Raw genomic sequence first — 19,924 nt, forward strand, 5'->3', positions numbered from 1 at the left:
GCCTCTTTGTAAATGGCGCCTTCTTAGGAAGACTTTACCAACTACCTTAACTTGCAACCTTCTTTGATAATTCCTTTCGTTTTCTCCACCTTTCTCCTCTGAATTTATCTAAGTTACATACTATATATTTTACTTATTATTGGTGTTTATTTTTTCTCTCTTTTCTCACTGGAATGAAATTATCAAGATAGCAAAGATTATCAATTGTTTTGGTCACTGCTAAGGCCTCATTGGCACATTGTACATGCCCAATAAATATGAATCGTGTTGAATATAATGTTATCATAGAGCTTGTAAAATTCAGAAAGGATAAGAAAAGGTTCATAAGTGTTAGAAACCAGTGGCAAAGCTACAAATGTGGTGTTATAGTATATAGTTAATTCCCTGATTCAACAAGAAGGTCTTGAGCACGCACTGTACACCTGGTCGAATTAGTGACCTTTCGAAGCTCATAGTCACAAAGGAGAGAGAGCAAAAGGGAATGAAAAAAAAAAAAAAAAAGAAAGAACAGAAAAGTAATGAAATGAGAATAAATGTATGACAGTGTTATTCTCTCTTCTCATTCACAAATCAATTAAAAGATCATCCCTTGCTATTATATTCTGTTCATAATTGTATTAAAGAATAGGAGTCAGTTAAGCATCCAACTCTTGATTTTAGCTCAGGTCACAATCCCACAGTTCTTGAGTTCAAGCCCCATGTCAGGCTCTGCACTGACAGCATAGAGCCTGCTTAGGATTCTCTCCCTCTCTCTCTGCCTCTCCCCTGCTCTATTTCTCAAAAATAAATAAAAAATAAATATTAAAAAAGCCCAATTGTATCAAAGAATATGCATTGTGCATGAACAGAATGTCAAAGAGAAAGGAAAGGGGGAAAGGATGAAAAAATAAAATTATTTTTGGATCACCTACCAAGTTTAGATTTATTTCTTAATTTATCTGCAAAACCATAGTTGAAATGACAGTAAAGGGGATTAGAAGAAAGGGAAAGGGAAGACAAAACCCTAAATTATATAGATTAAAAAACCATCAAAATGACTGGTCAAAATTAATATAAAAAACCATAGAAAGCAAGAGAAATGGAATATCTGGTATACTGAGTTAATAACAGTGGTCTCCTCCAAATGCCATCTCAGAAACGATAACTTCCAGAACGGCAAGTAAGGTTATAAAGGAGAAGAGGATGCTCTCAGAATTTCATTTTACTCACTTTGGAGGGGATAAATTAGGATTAGCATAAATATATCTAACACACCATATACTCTCCTTCTCCTTGATATATATTTGTTGTTATTCTTTCAGTCCTTGTCCTTCTGGGAATAGAAAGCTTTATGGAGATATAGCAGAAAGAAAAGCTGCTTAATGGGGCACACTACAGCAAACATTATTGATCAATTTTGTTTTACTTGTAAGAATGATTGAATGTGCAAGTAATTCAGATGTCATTTTGTAGCCTGAACATTTTATTTTCTTTAACGTGTGTTTTCTTCAAGAGAATTTATTTGAGAGAAAATAAAGAACCAGAGATGATGTATTGAACAGGAAAAACATACCATTTGACAAGAAGATTTTTGTAGGTCACCCTCTTGATTTCATGGCACCATTTTGTATTATCAGTGGTGAAATTTTGCCAGCTCAAGGCTAAAGCAAAGATTCTCTTCCAGCATCTCCCATTTTCCCTTCCTTCCTAAACTCTTTATTCTATTCCACCAGACCACTTCTTTCTGTCTCTTCTGGTGCTTCGAACTTCTTCCTCAACACTTGCTGAAATAAAAAGATCCGATAAACTCATTTGTAATAGGGTGTAAATAATTGATAAGCTTTACTTAAAGTGTGGACACATTCTGCCTATACCTTATCCATCTGCAAATACACATGCAACCATCCCCAAATGGCTATGGATCATAAGAGAAGAAGATAAAGAAAGTGAAAGAGTGATGTTCTAATAATAGATAAAATTGTTCAGGGAGAAAGGTATACTTTCCCTTTGCACATGTCAGGTTAGTGGAGACATATTGACAGCTGCTGCTGAAATGAAATTATGCAAGAATGTCCTAAATCATCTAAGAATATAACCAACCCGTCTTTTGCTTCAAGCCTCTAAAATTCCAAATACTTTATCTTTGTGCACAATATGGAGACAACTGTTTGAAAACAAAAAAGAAAAAAATTAACATTGAAACCATGTCTAACTTTAGATTGAGGCCAAATAGGCAATCACTATGAATGTAGTTTAAAGGAATCTCACTCAAAAACATCTCCCCTGTCTCTTTACCAAATTATCTGCTATCATCCCATTAGAAACTGTTCCCTTCAGGTTATAGGACTGTTTCTAGTTAAACTGAAAACTTTCCTGAAATATAAAACACGGTAAGCCCAATCAGTGTTTAGCACTTTGTGTGACTGGGGTTCAGTCCATTTTCTAATATAACTAGCTAATATCAGCTTCCCCAGAAAAGAAATCCAAAGGTGAAATGAGCCTGGAAGGGAGAAGGTAATGAGAGGTTTAAGACAAGTAGTATCCTGGATTCAGCTTTACAACTCTGAGTATTTAAGGAAAGGTATTAGACTCTAGAAAGAAGTGTCATCGAGACAAAAATTCTATCGGAGAGCAAATAAAAATGTTTGCTGACAGTATGATAGTGTCTGAACAATGACTGTCTTAAGGCATTAACGTTGTCCTAAAAAAAAGTTTCCATACAAAATGGCAAGCTCTTTGATACATATGGACCAGTTACTATGAAATCTCTGAACTTATAGGTCAGGAGATGTGGGTTCAATCATCGACTCTCCTTTGCTAGTTGTGAATCCTTGAACAAACCAACAATTTGTAACTTTATTGAAGCTCAGTCTCTTCATCTAACAACAGAGTAATAGGATCTTCCCATCAGGTAATTGCATTGTTATAAATAAAATCTACAGCTTTGTAATCTATAATGCAATACATAGTTAGGACCTACTGTGACATTAAATCTTGACTGTTTTGTCATGTGTCAACCCTCAAAACCCACCATTAGCATTATGTGTCCAGAGGTGATACTGCATATCAATTATTCCCTATAGGTTAATAATATGAGGCCAGGGGAACACAGACTCACAACCATAAGAGTCCAAGAGATTGCAATAGTTTTCCTGGATGGATTTCCTCATCAGTGAGGACTTCCCTGGAGAGTTAGGAATTATCTGATCTTAAGCAATGGAAATGACTTCCATTTGCAATGAGAAGAAATTGAGAACATTTTCATAAAAAGTAAGAGCAACTGGCTTTCTTTGGGGTTGGAACAGAGATTTGTGTAAGAAGTGTTATGGAAAACATGGAGGGGAACAATGTACCTTAGAAGGTTTTGAATCCAGTTTATATATTTTAATTTCATTCTATAAGCAAGAGAATTTTCTTGACAAGAATAAGGTACACAAGATGGTCTGAAATAGACCAAGGCTGGAAATAAACAGGAAATACAATGGAAGCTCATGTAATTCCCTCCAAAATGGCCTAAAATAGCTTCAATTTTAATAGGGGGTGGGATCATGGGGAGTTGGGAGTTGTAGGCAGGGAAGAGTAGTGATGAGAATGGAAAAGAGACTTCATTAGACAGAAATTGAACTGAAAAAACTGAGAGGATTGAATGAGGGTGATGAAGGAATAGTAATTACAGAATCCGCAATTTAGGACTTGAAGTAGCCATGGTATGATTCTTCTATTTCAATTCTTCATTATGTAGATGGTAATAGTGAGGTTCAGAAAGTCTAACCAGTTTGCCTGCACAGCAGAACAACAATTTTAAGTACGTTCCCTGCTTTTCAGTTTACGATTTTTCTATGCTTCCACAATAACAACAACAAATTCCATCCTGGAATAGTAGGAATAGAGCACCGAAATAGGGTCATACAAGGACACTATTAATGAGTTTATATAACACAGGCCTATTTTGATGGCAAAAGAATATTGAAGTGGAAATTGCCCATAAGCAGAGAGAAATGAGCGATTAAAACTCAGATGAGAAATTAGCAGTAAGAATATGTCAATGAGCTTAATTTAAACAGGCCTTAGATTCCAACCCTCGAAAAAGTCTCACTGGCATTTTTGGAAAATATGAACTGGATCATGGCAATGTGAAAGGAGAGTGGAGTACAATTGGCTGGAATGTTCCTGACTTGCTTAAAGCCATTGAGTGTCCTAGTATTCACAAGATTGAGTTCAAATTTGTTAAAATGACTTACAAGGCTATCCAATATCTAGCCCTCTTTCTATCATTCTATGCTTAGCTGTTACCACTCTCATTCCCACTCCATGATCCAAACATAGGAAACTATTATATATGTGCCCAGTAGGGGTGGATACAGGGAAAATTCCTGAAAGTCCTGTCTGAGTTTTGAATGATGTGTGAAGAAGTGAGCTGAGAAAAGAGATTGGGAGCAGCTTGAATATGAGAAGAGGTTCCATACAAAAAAAAAAAAAAAAAAAAAAAAAAAGGAGCAGAGGCAAAACCATGGGACATGAGAGAGATCACCCTGTTCAAGGAATTTCTCAAGCATTAATGTGACAACTTTTCTAAAGTGAAAGTAAAAGGTGAAAACAGGCAAAAGATCACAAAAGGCTGGGTACACCATGAACCATTTTCAAGTGATTATCTGCATTTCTTTCTATGAACAATGAACTCATGGAGATTAAGTCATATTATTTTGGGGGGTTGTGTTCCAAACCTAACATTTTGCTGCCCACAAAATGTTTCTTATTGAATGTTTACTGTCAATTTGGAGAAGAAAACATAGATTATTTCAAAGTTCCACAATTTTTTAATCATTTAACACTTTTAAGAATCATTTCTTCAAAATACTATGATTTTAATGATTTGATGATTTATTCTATTTGGGATCTGGTATAGACACATGTTTTTACCAATTATCTATTCCATTTTCTAAGTATTATGTTCTGTCCCTAGGAAAACCACCGTCATTGATTTCTACCACATTTTAATGGGTATTTTTTATAATTATTTGTCTCAAGGGAATTCAAAATTCTATTCCTAGGTAATATAGATATGTTTTATATCTTCAATAGGCTACGAACTCCTTCAAGTATTTCTCTTTTATGTTTTCTATACCCAGATAAATTGCACAGCACCTGGAATATAGCAGGAATTCAATAAATATGTGCTGAATAAGAAATTTAAGAAACTATGGGATCTCATTCTGAAACAAACTGGAGAGACAATAAGTGGTATAGAAGAGAACCAAAGGGTCACCTAATTAAAAATTAAGGAAATGTTTGTTGATATTGTACTCATTGTAGAGGCTGCTTTCAGGCAACAGGCTTGAGCAAAGGAAATCTGAGCAAGGCAAAAGGGCCCACAGTGACTACAGAGCTGAATGCAAACAGGCTCATTAAGCGATGCACCTCGAAAGAGCCATAGGCTCTAATTGACCAACTGCAACTGGGCATAGTTCCTAGGATTAGCAAAAACGGGAAAATTCATATCTCCCCATATCCCTCAGTCCACCCTATAACTATAGCTTCTCACCTCTGTCTCTTGGCAGACAGCCTCTGCTTTGCTGTCCTGCCCACTGCTCCCTTGCAGTGTATTCAGTAAACTTTTATCCCTTTTTTTCTGCCTTGGGTGAATTTTTTTGCCACCTGCGTGCTGCTGCTGGCCCAGATCCAATCTGAATGCCATACACTTAGTCTTGTACAAGTTACCAGGCCCACTAAGAAATGACACAATATTACAGGCCTCCATTAGCTTAACATTTAGTAAAAATTAACAAACAAATTTAGGAAGATTGGGAGGGCACTGCACCGGATATTACCTATTATAACTTATAGTGAAAAGTAAGTGAAAAAATTTAATAATAATCAAAGTAAAATCATCCAGAATAGGGTTGTTCAGACTGAAAAAGGTTGTACCCCTAAGAATTCATATGAGAATAGTTTTTTTAATAGAGGATTAAGTAAGAGGAAACTATCTGGAATTCAGTAATTTCACATATTTTCAATCCAACTGGAAGAAAAATAAGTAAATAATTATCAGGAAGTATGATAGATTATTTCCAAAATAACTATTTAGGAGTCCTTGAACTCTAATTTTTGTCCCCATGAGCCTGCAGAAAATACTGTTCAGCTTCCTCAGCCGCTTAGCTATAGTTTTAGAAATAAGAAAATGACTGGAAAGAAAAGGCAATGCCAAAAGTCAGGCTCACCTTCATGGGTTTTATTTTTCTCCAAGATACTGACTACCAAAATTGTCACTAACTTGGATGGTCCTTAACGTTTTCCTACTGATTTACTCTTAATATTTTGTTTAACATTTTTAGTTGTTCTCAGCAGGAATCATAGGCCAAAATATCAAGTTTGCTATTGCTGGAAGAGATACTCCCCAGATGATGTTTTTAAGCCCTTGAATTTCATAGAATTCTGGTGCCAAGAATTCCAGGGACCAGACTCAATGCCTTAGGATAAGGATATCCTTCCTTTGGGATAAAATAATTAGTTAGTGGCACTAAGAGAAAACTAATTATCTGCAGGCAGAAACTTCCCCAAGAGTCTCTCCAGAATTAGAATTTACTTTCACAGCCATTGTCAATAAGCAGTAATTCTACTTAGATCTCACACAATCTCTAATTTTAATTGTTTTTGGCAGAAAAAAACTTTTGAAACCTAAACTTTTAACCCCCTCCTCTCCATTCCAGGAAGCAAAACCTGTCTGAGGTAAATGTTTTGTCCTCAGTGCCCTTTTGGCACAGTGTTCTGACCCATGCCTTTTGTTCTCCTGAGTATTGGAAATATTTCAATGCCTACACTTTTCCCCCCATAGATCCTACATTCTGGAATTCTTGAATTTCTTCCTTTTTTTTCTTCTTTCAAAGATCTTGTTCCACCCCTAAAATTTTGGGAGTTTGTTTGATTTTTTTTTTCCCTTTCTTATGAGTGACTGTTATACACATTGCAGGTAACTAGCATCTTTGATGCCTGGGCGGAAAATACCAGAAGCAATCCCCAGTCATGCTTCATAGTAGATATTTTGAAATTGTCAACCTTTCCAACCTAAACTGCAGGTGTGTCTTAAGATGATGTAGTGTTTAGGGGTTGGAAGTGGGGATTAGATATATTTAGTTAACTTTAAAAAGAATGCATAGCTTTCTGACTTGGGTTGTAGATTTGCTTAAGTTTCTCAAAATAATCATGTTTCTGAACTCAAGAAAATGGAAAAGGCAAATAAAAATCTTAAGGGTCTTTTTCAAAGTATTAGAGTAATATTTTACCCTATTATTCCCAGTATTTGTGCAACAGTTTTCATACAATCCCAAATATAAAATGGCCTTTCTTAATAGGAAGAAAAAGTGACACACCATTGCTAAGGCCAGCTTCCTGAAGCATGGATGACTAGTGGTCTGTGCTAGCAAAATATGCTGGACTTGCAAATATCATTCTTGCCTTTCTTTTTTCTTTCACATTTCCATTTATAAATGTATATAATTTGCTTGGTAGAGCAGACCAAAGAGTGTTTCCTGGCCAAATCCTCATCTGTTTAGAAATACATCCAGTTCCCCAGGAGTTTAGTTGAGGTCAGATAAGGCACTGATTGGTTTAGTTTAGTGATCAAAATAAATAAATAAATTTAGTAAGTAAGTACATACATTCAGCTTGATGTCAATTTGTTATACATCATGGTTATATGAACAGAAAAGTAATAATTTAAAGACTCCAATATGTACCACTGGCCAAAATGGATAAAAGACTCAGCAGAAAAAGATTTGCTATATCAGCAATATTATGTTTCCTCTCCCTGTACTGAAAACAGTTCAGTGCTAGCCAGTATAAAATGAAAAATGGCCTTGAAAAATGTATTCCAATCTAAAGAATAGTTAAAGATTAAAAATGTAGCAACACCGTGAATAGAAAATAAAGTATTTTATTATAACCAATAAAGAAACATGGATTTAAAGGATTCATTACTATTGGTAATGTAAGAAGGTAAATGGGGAAGAATAAAAAATTCTTTTTATCAACGGCAATCATAAAATGAGTTGCTCACAGAGGTGAATACAATCGAAATTTGCCAATCTGACCTTAGAAATTAATAATGAAATTTACACTAAATTCATCATAAACCTCACTACCTTTTTAAGGTAGAGCTCACCAAGCAATGTTCAATATTTCTTTTGCAGGGATGTAAACACTATATAGTTATTATTGTAAATTAATGCTCTTAGATGGTATCGAGATAGGAGGGACTATTTTTCCTTTCGTTGCTATATTGTTCCAAATTTTGACTATTATTTTGAATTCTTACTCTTCCTAGACAACCATTACTTCAAGCTGCAGTTAGTATGTTTACCTCTAGCAAAGTCACTCTACTTCTCATTCCACTACTGAATTGGTTGTTTTAATGTTTCATAGACTAAAAACCCAGATTGCAAGTTTGTTATACATGTGTATAATCTTAGAGTAAATAATCTTTGAATCACATCATGGTCTGAGGTTAAACTACTATGAATAAAAGAAATGCACACTTCATGATATTTACTTTGGATGCTTATAGACTTTAGGTTAAGTCTGATTTTTAGAGAGTACAATTTATTAGATAAGAGAAACTTGGGAAAGTAGGAAAAGGACATTTTCCTTTCTAGCAATAGTAAACTAGGTAATTCAAACCAATATTCCAGTTGACTACAACTAGAAATACAAAATTTAAATGTATATGATGTGTTTATGTGGGGTGAGTGTACATGTGTGCGTGTAAAAAGCAAAAAGCACAGATAGCCAACAAAATTGTGAGAAATTCTCAACTTGGTACCAGAGAAAAACAGAAGCATACAAGGAATGCTTGTGTATGTTTTTCACTTAGGGGAGCATAGATTCTAGAGATGCAACCTTGGCAGAAAAGGAACAATTACGACAGCCCTGAGGAGCCGAGGATATAAATATCGATATCCAGGGCATTCCAAGGAGAATGTAATGACCCCTCTTTTGGATTAGGATCTCACAAAACAGCAACATCAAAAAAATAAGTGTGAACCCCAAAATAGAATTATCCTTTCAAAGACTAGAGCTCAGGTTCATACACCTCATCTTCTCAATTAGACAAAGATGGCCCCAGATGGTACCCACTGGTGCCCAGGAGGAGCAAAGGTAAATCATCTTTGGAGAAAAGCACCATTTTAGGTATCAAATATAACTGTAAATGTTTTTCCTAATGCCATCTCCAGCATACAATTAATAGGAGCAAGGCTCATCTGGAGATTTAAAAATAAAATGTGAACTTTTTATTCAGAAAAAAAAAAGTATAACAATACATTTCAAATGTTCTCTATATTAGAAATATTACTCCTGGCCTTTACAATATTTGTTCCTGAACTGATGAAGATGGAGAACTTTTTCAGAGAATTGGAAATTTGACAAAAACATTACAATCCTATAACTAAAAAATGCAATAACTGAAAACAGAAACAGGGAATGTCTATACAAGATTGGACACAACTGAAAAGATAATTAGTGAATTAGAAGGTAATATCTAAAATAAAGGATAGAGAAAAAATAGATTTAAAATACAGTACAAAACGGGTAGAGAAGGTAGCAAGAAGACTTGCTCATTTGTACTTGTAGTCCTAGAAGAGGAGGAGAGCACATGGGGCAAAAATAATATAACAATATATGAAAGTAATATAAAGACAGCATATAATGGGTAATGACTTCCAAAACTGATGAAAGACAACAAACCACACACACAAGAAGTCCTAAAAAGCTAACCAAGATATAAATAGGCATCAAAGCTCATCAGATTTTAATTGTTAAAAAATAAAAACAAATAGAAAATTTTTAAATCAGATTAAAAAAGCCTTCCCAAACAGCATCAATGAAGCTGGCATCTGACTGCAACACAGAAACAAGAGAAGCCAAAAGAAAATGAAATACCTTTAAAGCAATAAAGAAAAATAATGTCCAAATTAAAATTCTAAATCTAGCAAAGTTTATCCTTCTAGAGTGAAGGACATTAAAATACAAGGGTAAAAAAAAAAAAAAACGAAAAAAAATTATCATCAGAATTTAACTTAAAGAAATAGAAGAATTTTTTTGTTTTGTTTTTTTGTTTTTCAGAAGAAAAATCATTCCAAGTGGATGGCTGGGAAAGCAAGAAGAGGGAAACTGGCAAATTATACTAAATATTGACCTAATAAAACAACAATAAGAATTACTGAGTTTAAAATATAGTAAGAATTTATATTCATGATCTATAGCTGTAGACTATACATTCTTATGTACACATGGAATTATTCTAGACAACATATGCTGGTCTGTAAAGCCAGTTCCATTAAAATTAAAATGATTGAGGATCATGTAGACTTCATTCTGTGACCACAATGTGGCTTAGCTAGAAATCAATAATAAAAAATAACTACAGAATCATTTGATGTTTGGAAATTAAGATATTTACTTCTTATTAATCCATAGTTTTGTTGAAGAAATCAAATAAAAATTAGAATATATGTATATCCAAATGATGGTGAAAATTATACAACTCAAAAATTGTGAGATATAGCTAAAAATGTACCTAAAGGGAAATTTATAGTCTAAGCATATGGCCATAATCAATAATATACAATACTTTTTTAACTCTTGGTTCCCCTATAGCTAACAAGAGTCAGAACATATTTTTTTCCTAAAATTAAAAATATGACTCCACTCCAAATATGAAATTAATATGCCAAAGATTTCTTAAATCACTCATGAGGAAACTACTAAGCTAATAAAACTGGTCCCGAGAGCATTTGGGTTGGCTATTACAGGTAGTTTTTAAAATGAATATTAGAAATAAAATTACTGGGGCACCTAGGTGGCTCATTGGGTTAAGCATCTGACTTTAGTCCAGGTCATAATCTCACAGTTTGTGGGTTTGAGCCCCAGGTAGGGCTCTGTGCTGACAGCTTGGAGACTGGAGCCTGCTTCAGATTCTGTGTCCCCCTCTCTCTTTGCCCCTCCCTCACTCACACTCTGTCTCTGTCTGTCTGTCTGTCTCTCTCTCTCTCTCTCTCTGTCCTGGAAAATAAATACACATTAATTTTTTTTTTAATTTTACAAAAGAAAGTTTAAAAGGAAAAGAAATAAATTACATTAATATAAAGTTGGTAATGTCCTACAAAAAATAATCTTTAAAGTTCTCTTTTCTAGCAGACAATACCTACAAGGAAATATATAACTTAAAACATTTGGGCTTTAATTAAATGGTTAAAAACAAAGTCAAAGACAGGTGCATTTTCCTAGAAATTAAATAATCCTTATGTGACCATGTTAAACGACGGCCCCAAGATGACCTTGAAAGTACAAGGTATCTAAGATTTAAATGACTTTTCTTGACACAAGTATTTACAAAATTTAAAGTGGTATGGCAGATGCCTGGAAGAAAGCGTAATCCTGCCTCCAGGCATTTGTAATGTAGTTTTGCAAAGCAAGATAAGAATCAAGCACAGAACAACACAAATTGTTTTGATTAATGCAATTTCTATATAACAATCAAATAAATTCTTCAGCTGCAGTGAAAAGAAGCCAGGGAACTCTAGCAGACAATCAATGAAAGGGAATTTTCAATTCTTCACAATTTTATGTACATGAATCAATGAAATCTCAAATCAAAGTGTTCAAATCTACAATCCCCTTTCCCTGAAAATTTCTCCTACGTTTCTCCTGTAGAGTCTCTCTCTTAGGATTGAAACTTCTGAATCTTAATAAGTAAGGAAACTATATATTCATTCTTGTATTCCTAGCACAGTTCCTGGATTAGAACACGTGTTTCATATACATTGACATAATTATTACTCTTTTACATATGATCCTCTTGTATTCTTATCTCTTGACCTCCACATATCCTAAATTTGACTACATAGCTAGTCGTTTCCTACTGTGGGTTGGGGACTATTCTGATGTGCATGCAGGAGCTTATCTACTCTCCCCAACAACCCTAGGTGGTTGGCACTATTTTTCACTCCAGATTACAGATGACAAAGCTTAAGTTCAGTGTGGTAAAGAAATTTGATCAAAATTATCTACCTTTTAAGTGGGAAAACCAGAATTGTGCCTCAAGTATTCTTACTCCTATGCTTTCTATTTTTTTTATTTATTTTATTTATTTTTTATTTTTTTACTCCTATGCTTTTAATCACTTTTTTTTATAGGATCTTGAATTCCATCATATGGCAAAATGGAATGAAGTAGGTAGGAATTAAAACTTACTTTTTTTTCTTTGTTTTCCAGTATCCTAGATAGAAAACATAAATAAAACTTAAACCAGGATGGTAGCTATGTGCAAAAGCAAAGAAAAAAGAACAGGATAATCTTAAACACATCTTCAAGAAGATGAAAGTCAGAAAACATATTCTGTGAACCCTTGACCAGCAGAAGTCCTTCTGTCTATCTCAGCTGCAGATTTCAGAGGGGTTTATTTATATAAGAGAAGATACTCCAGATAAATAAATATGCCAATCCTAGACTGCATATTTGTTACAGACTGATTGAATGTTTGTGCATCCCATTCCCAAATTCATATGTTGAAATTCTAACCCTGAATGTGATGGTATGAGGAGGTGGGCCTTTAGGAAGTAATTAGATCCCAAAACTGGAGCCCTAATGAATGGGATTAGGGCTTCCTTTTAAGGAAGACCACAGAAGGCTCTCTTGCCCTCTTTGCACTGTGTGAAGATAAAATGACAAGACAGTAGCCTTGCAACCCAGAAGACAGTTCTCACCAGAACATGACCAGACTGGCACTCAAATCTTACACTTCCAGCCTGCAGAACTATAAGAAATAGATTGGGTGTCTACAAGCCATTCAGCCCATGAGACTTTGTTACAGCAGCCCAAATTAAGACAATAGTGGCTGGTAATTCTGTTTTAAACCCCAAACAAAGTTAACTTTAGTTAGCCAACTAAGAAAAAGCTGAGTTTAAAGGTAAACCATTTTTATGACAAATGAAAAGCAAGGAAAAGAAAATCATCCCAAGGATAATCAGCCTTCCTCCTTAAAGTCAAAGCTGATTTAGGATATCAAATCCATGCCTCTTTTTCCTGGCCTGCTAGGACTTCCAAAGTAGAATTTGGCTCTAGGTTTGTATTACCATAGCAGCCATGTAGAAAAGACCTGACAGACAAGGGAAATAAATATATTAAAGAAGCATATATTGAAAAACGGAATTATCTGGAATTAACTTTCTTACTGAAATCACTATCACGAGACTTTGGGCCCATGGTGTGCTCCTTAGAAGTCTTACAGTTTTGATTCGATTGAAAAAGGACAATTTAGAGATCACCATTAAAGTCAGGTGTTGTTCCAGTTTGTCACTAAGTGACAAACTAATCCCTTGCCCCCAAAATGATGAAAAGCCACCATTTTCTTATACTCCAAATTCTGTAAAGAATTTAGGCAGGACTCAGTGGGGCCAACTTATCTATGCTGCAGTATGTTGATGAGAGGACTCAGTGACTGGAGGCTGAATTCATTTGGCAGCACCTTTATTCCAGTATCTGGTGGTTGATGCAGCTATTAGCAGGGATTGCAGTGGAGCTAAAAGCTCGAACTCCTACATGTGGTCTCCCTGTATAACTTTACTCTGGTCCTGTTTACAAAAATGACAACTGGATTCCAAGAGTGAGAGTCTCAAAAGAGTGAGGAAAAAGCATGTGACATTTATTCACAAGGTAAGGCCACATTTTGAAGCTAATAAATACAGGTGTTTGATTGATTTAATGTCATAGAGCATCACACACTTTACTTCTACCATACTTTACAGGTCAAAGAGGTCACAGAACTCTGCCCAAGATCAATGAAACAGGCCACAGGCCCCATCACTGATTGGAAGGAATGTCAAGGTCACATGGTAAGAACATGCTACACCATGTTGCTATGAAGGTAGAATAAGGAGTCAAACAATGCACTCTAATGTTATGAGCCCTCCTATTTACATATCCCTCTAAGAAATGAGAAAGATTCTTGCAGTCCTTCTTTGAAAATACTAGTCACTTACTAAAAGTGATGACTAATCTAAATCAAGCTAGAAAAAAATGTCAGTGTTACCAATAGCTTTAGTATTTGGCGCAAAGTTAGCATATGGCTTCGAGATCACTGGCTCTTCTTTTTCATACTCAAAGTGTTCCGGATTTGAAAGATGCTCAAGAGTTCCCCTGGCAAAGAGGGAGTAATTCCAGGGAGAAGAAATGGCCAGTGTAGAATCTCAGGATGAGACAGAGAGGAGAGCAGGGATGAATCAAGAAAGAAGGCCAGTTTGAAAGATCACAAAGAGTGGGGAGTTCTGCCTAAGGCAGCTGAACCTGGAAACTTACTCAGGAGCCAGAGGATATAGTCTAGGTTAATGATACAGGTCTTTATCTTAAAGGCAGTGGAAAGCCACCTGAATATGGGTGGACAGTCAGTGACACAGTTGGAAAACATCATTTTAGGACAAAAATAGATAACAGATGAGAGAAGAGACAGTGCAGAAACAGTGTGCTCATTTCAGGGGTGTTTGTAGTAGTCTGGTGAGAAATGATGGCAACATGGACCAGGGAATTATTCATGAGGTATAACTTCCCCTTACTGGGGAAGTTAAGGGAGGTGGTCAGATTTAAAGCTACCTCAGAGAGGGGTGCCTGGTTGGTTCAGTCGGTTAAGCATCAACTCTTGGTTTCAGCTCAGGTCATGACCTCAGGGTTCACGAGTTCAAGTCCTGCATAGGTCTCTACATACTGACAGTGTGGAGCTTGCTTAGGATTCTGTCTCCTCTCTCTGCCCCTCCTTCACTTGTGCTCTCTCTCAAGAAGAAATAAATATTAAAAAAATAAAACTACTTCAGATAAACTGATCATTCTGCGCTTTAGAGGTCAGCAGAAGTTTCTATGTGAATATGAAAATTGAGTTGAATCTTAAGGAATAGGTAAAAATCAAATGTATGTGAAGGGGTAAGAAAATCTCAAGTAAGGAAAGCAGCTTATGAAAACAAATGCACACTGGAATGTGCTAAAGCCATGCTCTGGATCTAATGAAGAGAAGCATTTGATTGTGTACACGTGACTTGAAAGGCCTTGAACTTTAGCCTAAATAGACTAAGACAGGCTATAAATATTAACTTAAAAAGATTCTAACACAGTTTGGTTAAAAGTGTTCAATGATCATATTTTTTCTATAATCTAATACCATAAAAGTAAAGATTAGGGTTTTAGAATTAAATAAATTGAACAAGCTTTAATCCCCCTATTACCCTAATATATAATATAAATATTATGTAGGTATTATTATGTAGGTAAATATATATTTATTAAATATATATTCTATGAATAATAAATATAATATAAATAGTATGTAGGTAGGGGAATATATATATATATATATATATTAAACCTACACTATTCTTGGGAAGATTAAATGAGATAATGCATAATTAATGCAGTATCTGGCATGTAGTACCTGCTCATAAATGTTAATTATTTATTATTGTAACTATGAGCACATTAGTACTGTTGCTTATTATCTTAAGTCATTTACTTTGGGAGTTTATAAAAGGCAGAAATAATATTTCATTGTTATCAGAGATGTCATCAGAGATGGCTTTTGCAGGAGGCACAGTTTGAACTGGGCACAATGTAACGGCCATCACATTGCTACCTAGTAGGCATCAAACCTACTGCATAACAGTAGATATCTGGACCTTCAAACTACCTCACTGCCCCTTACCATATGAGCCACACTAATTCAACTTTATTTCTTGTCATTTCCCCTCTCTTCCCCAGGTTTTTTCAGTGCACCATATGAATCCAGTTAGTCTTATGAGTATTAATTCAATTCCATAAATACTAATTAAATATCAGTGCTCCTGGCACTGTGAGAAAATAATAACTAAAGTCTTGATTCCTGTCCTCCAAGGAACCATGATACCATTTATTCATGTTCAAAAGCAAATCACTAGAAAATAATACAACAGAGAAGACTGTGGGTAATATTCACTGGAATAGCATGAAGAGAAAGGCAATGATTTGAAATACCATGTAGCTCCAGCGAAGAAGTTTTGTGCACCTGAACCTTAAGATTCATATAAGAAAATAGAGGGAGATTAGTTTAAAAGGGAAGGAGATTAGTTTAAAAGAAATTTAAAACCTGTAGTGGTCACAGAAGACATTTCCTACTCTCAACAGGCTATTAGGTCTCATTGCAAAGGCAAGTTGAGACAGGGCCAAAACTGATTCACACTAGCGCCTTCAGTGAACCTTGAACAACAAACATCACACCAAGAGCATGGACAAAGTTAACATAAAAGTGTAAAAGAGTTTCTTTCCCTGATCAACTCAGGAGATGTTTGGGAAAATGAATTTGTTGTTGCTGCCTTCGGCAGTCTAAGGAAGATGACTGAGACCCAAGGAAAAAGGCTGCAAATGACTTTCTAGCCCATAGCTTAATAATTTCAAAGAACTTTGATGTTTGTCAATATTCCAAGAAATATGTATTAAAACTGTAAAAGACTTTGGGTGTTCTTAATTTTTTTGAGCAAATTTTTCTTAGGGCTTTCTGAGCAGTACGGCACAGACACGATCCCTTTTTCACAAAGATGGCTGCCTCTAGCGCCTCACACAGAAAAATGCAATTAAGTGAAAATCTAATTTTCAAGTGCATCTCGCAGTTTATTCAAAGTGGAGAATAACTCACATTATGAGCGTTCAGACTCCAGGCAGAGCACATTAATGCTGCTTTCCTTTAATAATCCATTTCTGAAACTTGATTTTTATTTTATTTTACTTTTTTTTTTTTTAAAGAAAAGCTTGGGGACACAAAGAAGCCTATAACTAATATGACCAGGTTTAGCTCTTCTTTAGAAAACCTGACGAGTCCAGCAGATCCAAAGTACAGTCCTAGAGAGAGAGAGGGCTAATCTCCTCTTACTTTCTGTTCATAGCTTTTACCCTGATAGGATAGGATCTGATTTAAACTCTGCCACTTTAAATCAGCTTTCAATCTTGCATCTAACTCTTCTCCTGGGTTTTAGTGCCATATTGCAATGTTAAAGTGTAAAACTCTGCATCTGCCGAGGCATTTGGCTGGAAAAGCAAGTATGTCAATGGCCGTCCCTCGCTGCCATCACACATATGGAATTTCTGTGTTCAGCTCTGCCATCTGGTCGTTAGGCCTAGATTCACTCTTCATTGAATAAGGACCATCTACCATATCAGCGCCTCTTACAATATGCTATCCTTTTCATGGTGTTATTTTGCACTTCTTCTCTGATGACATTTTCTCTTCCCCGTAACCCTCCCTACCCCCCACAAATGTTCTACTAAGAGCAACCTTTAATGCCATTTGAAAAAAAAAAAAAAGGCATACACAATGTAATTGATGTAATTGCAACAGGAACGATCAAAATTTCAAGTAATTGCAAACACAGTGCTAGGATTTGCATAATTAGGATTGCCATAGATTGCACCTTGAATATGTACAAGATAGCCTACACACATAAAACAACCTTAACCAAGAAGAACCACTTACCATTAAGAAGAGTGTGGGTTAATTGTCCTTGCCATTCCATTTCCCTTGTTTATGATAGTCGTCATCATGAAACCGGATGACATTTTCTTTTCTATCACAGGGACATGGCTCCAGAATGGTATCCAATTTCTTTAACAACGTACACTCTGTTACCGCTAAAGTATCCCTACCTTAGGGAGATACAAATACCTAACTACTTCATTTCCTCCTCAAACACTTCATCTTGGGAGAAAAGACAAAGTCTTAACCTGAAAACAAATATCAACTTAACTTCAAAAGTTTAAAGAAAAACCCTCAGTAACCAGTCAACATGAGTCACTAGATAATCACAGATAGAACTGGGCTGGAATATATCATTAACTTGAAAGAAATTAAAAGAATTAGAAAAGAAATTTAAAACCTGTAGCCAGATTCTGTGGAAAAGAAGATGGTAGCTTAGGGCAGGATTTTGAAATAACTGTGTATAATTGAGGCTTCACTTTTCCTTTCTGAAATCTTTCTAAACTCCTTCCCCAACTCCACCCCATCCCCAACCACCAATCTCCATGCATTTCCCATCAAAATTTAACCAATATGTGTTTCCTTCTATCACAGATTTGCTAGGACACCTGCTTAAACTTTATTGCAAATACAAATCACCTGGGGTTCTTGTCGAACTATAAAATCTGGGGTGGAACTCAAGAGTCTGCATTTATAACAATCTCTTAGGTGATACCAATGCTGCTGATCTGAAAATGATGCTTCAGTTTATCCATATGTCTGTTGCCCCTGCCCCTGATCTACCTTACATCTGGGAGAAAGCAGTTTCATAAAAGAAGACTTGGAGCCATGCTAATTTAATTTGATAAGCATCTTATACATGCTAGATGTGATGCACTAGCTATTTTTCAACGTTTAAACCTCACACGTCAAATCCTGGCTGATGGTTATTGTTTTCCTATTCTATAGGTGAAGAAATCAGAGAGATATTGTTGGCAAAGGCAGGAATCAGCCAATTTCTGCCTACTCCAACTCGTGAGCTATTTACCCCATTCTTCCTTACTGACTCACCATGTGTTATTAGACTTTAAATATGCCACCCAACCCAGGACTCCTCCCATTTAAAGAGAAGCTCCTTGGACTTCTGAAAGTTCCGTGCATGTTATTGTTGTTGCTTTTTTTTTTTAATTTCCTCATGCCTGAGTATTATAATACCTGTTATAATCAAGCCATGTTTGTTAGATGAAATAAATGAGCCCACAAAGGGCAAGATTCACCCATAAGGAGTGAGAAGCAATGGAGTGTAATGGCATAGAGCAAAAGTTCTTGAGTCACAGAGGCTAAGTTTGAATGTTTGCTTTTCTACTTATTGGTCATGTGAATTGGGCCACGGTAATTCTTTGCCCAGTGTCTCAATTTTCTCATCTGTATAGTGTGAAAATACCACAAACTGTGGGGAGTTCTTGTAATAATTCTATTTAAATTAAAAGTTCTTAGCACCATGCTAGCACACATTCCAACTTCAGTAAGGGATAGTTACTATTCTTATTATCATTATTACAGAAGAGTAGCCTTGTTTTGGAATAGTGCACTTTAAGTTGTAGAAGGACCTAGACCACTGGTTCTCAAACTTAATGTGCATTGTAATCCACTGAGGAATTTTTAAAATTACTAATGCTGGATCCTACTACTGGAGTTATGATTTAATTAGTACAGGGAGTGGTCTGCAGTGGGTATCAGCAGGTTTGCAATTTCTCCAGGTGATTATAATATTTTTAAATTATGATGCTTGTGCCGCATTCCAGATTAATTAAATTAGAATCTCTATAGGTGAAACTCAGGCATTTGTATTTTTTAAAGCTCCCTAGATGATTAAAATGTGGAGCCAAGTTTGAGAACCACTGTCTCAGATAAAATTCTCCAGTGGTTTTAAAACATGGCTGAACATTAGAATCATTTTAGGAAACAAAAATTTTGATGATGAGGTCCCCATCCTATGACAATTTACATCCAATCTTTAGGGGTGAGACTAAATAATTGGCAGTTTTTAAAGGTTCCCACATGTGATTTTTTTAATATCCTGGATTTCAGTGTACTGGATTGAGATCCAGCATTCCAGTGGTTCTTAAGTCTTTGCATGCATCACAACCACCTAGAGGGACAGTTAAAACACAGAATGCTGGGTCCCACCACCAGAATTTTGAATTAGGTAAATCAGGAATTGGGCCTAGAAATTTGTTTGCATCTAACAAGTTCTCAGGTAATGCTGATGCTGATGATATCATTAATAAAATAATAAACCATGAGAGCATACAGATATAAATAAAAAATAAATGTGGAAATTTTACGAAGAACAGACTATACTACAAAGTCGCACCTCACCAAATAGTGATGAATTGCAAAAGGAAAAAAAGGTAACTTGAAGAAGCC

Source organism: Panthera tigris, chromosome D3, assembly GCF_018350195.1.
Source record: "Panthera tigris isolate Pti1 chromosome D3, P.tigris_Pti1_mat1.1, whole genome shotgun sequence".
Lineage (NCBI taxonomy): Eukaryota > Metazoa > Chordata > Mammalia > Carnivora > Felidae > Panthera > Panthera tigris.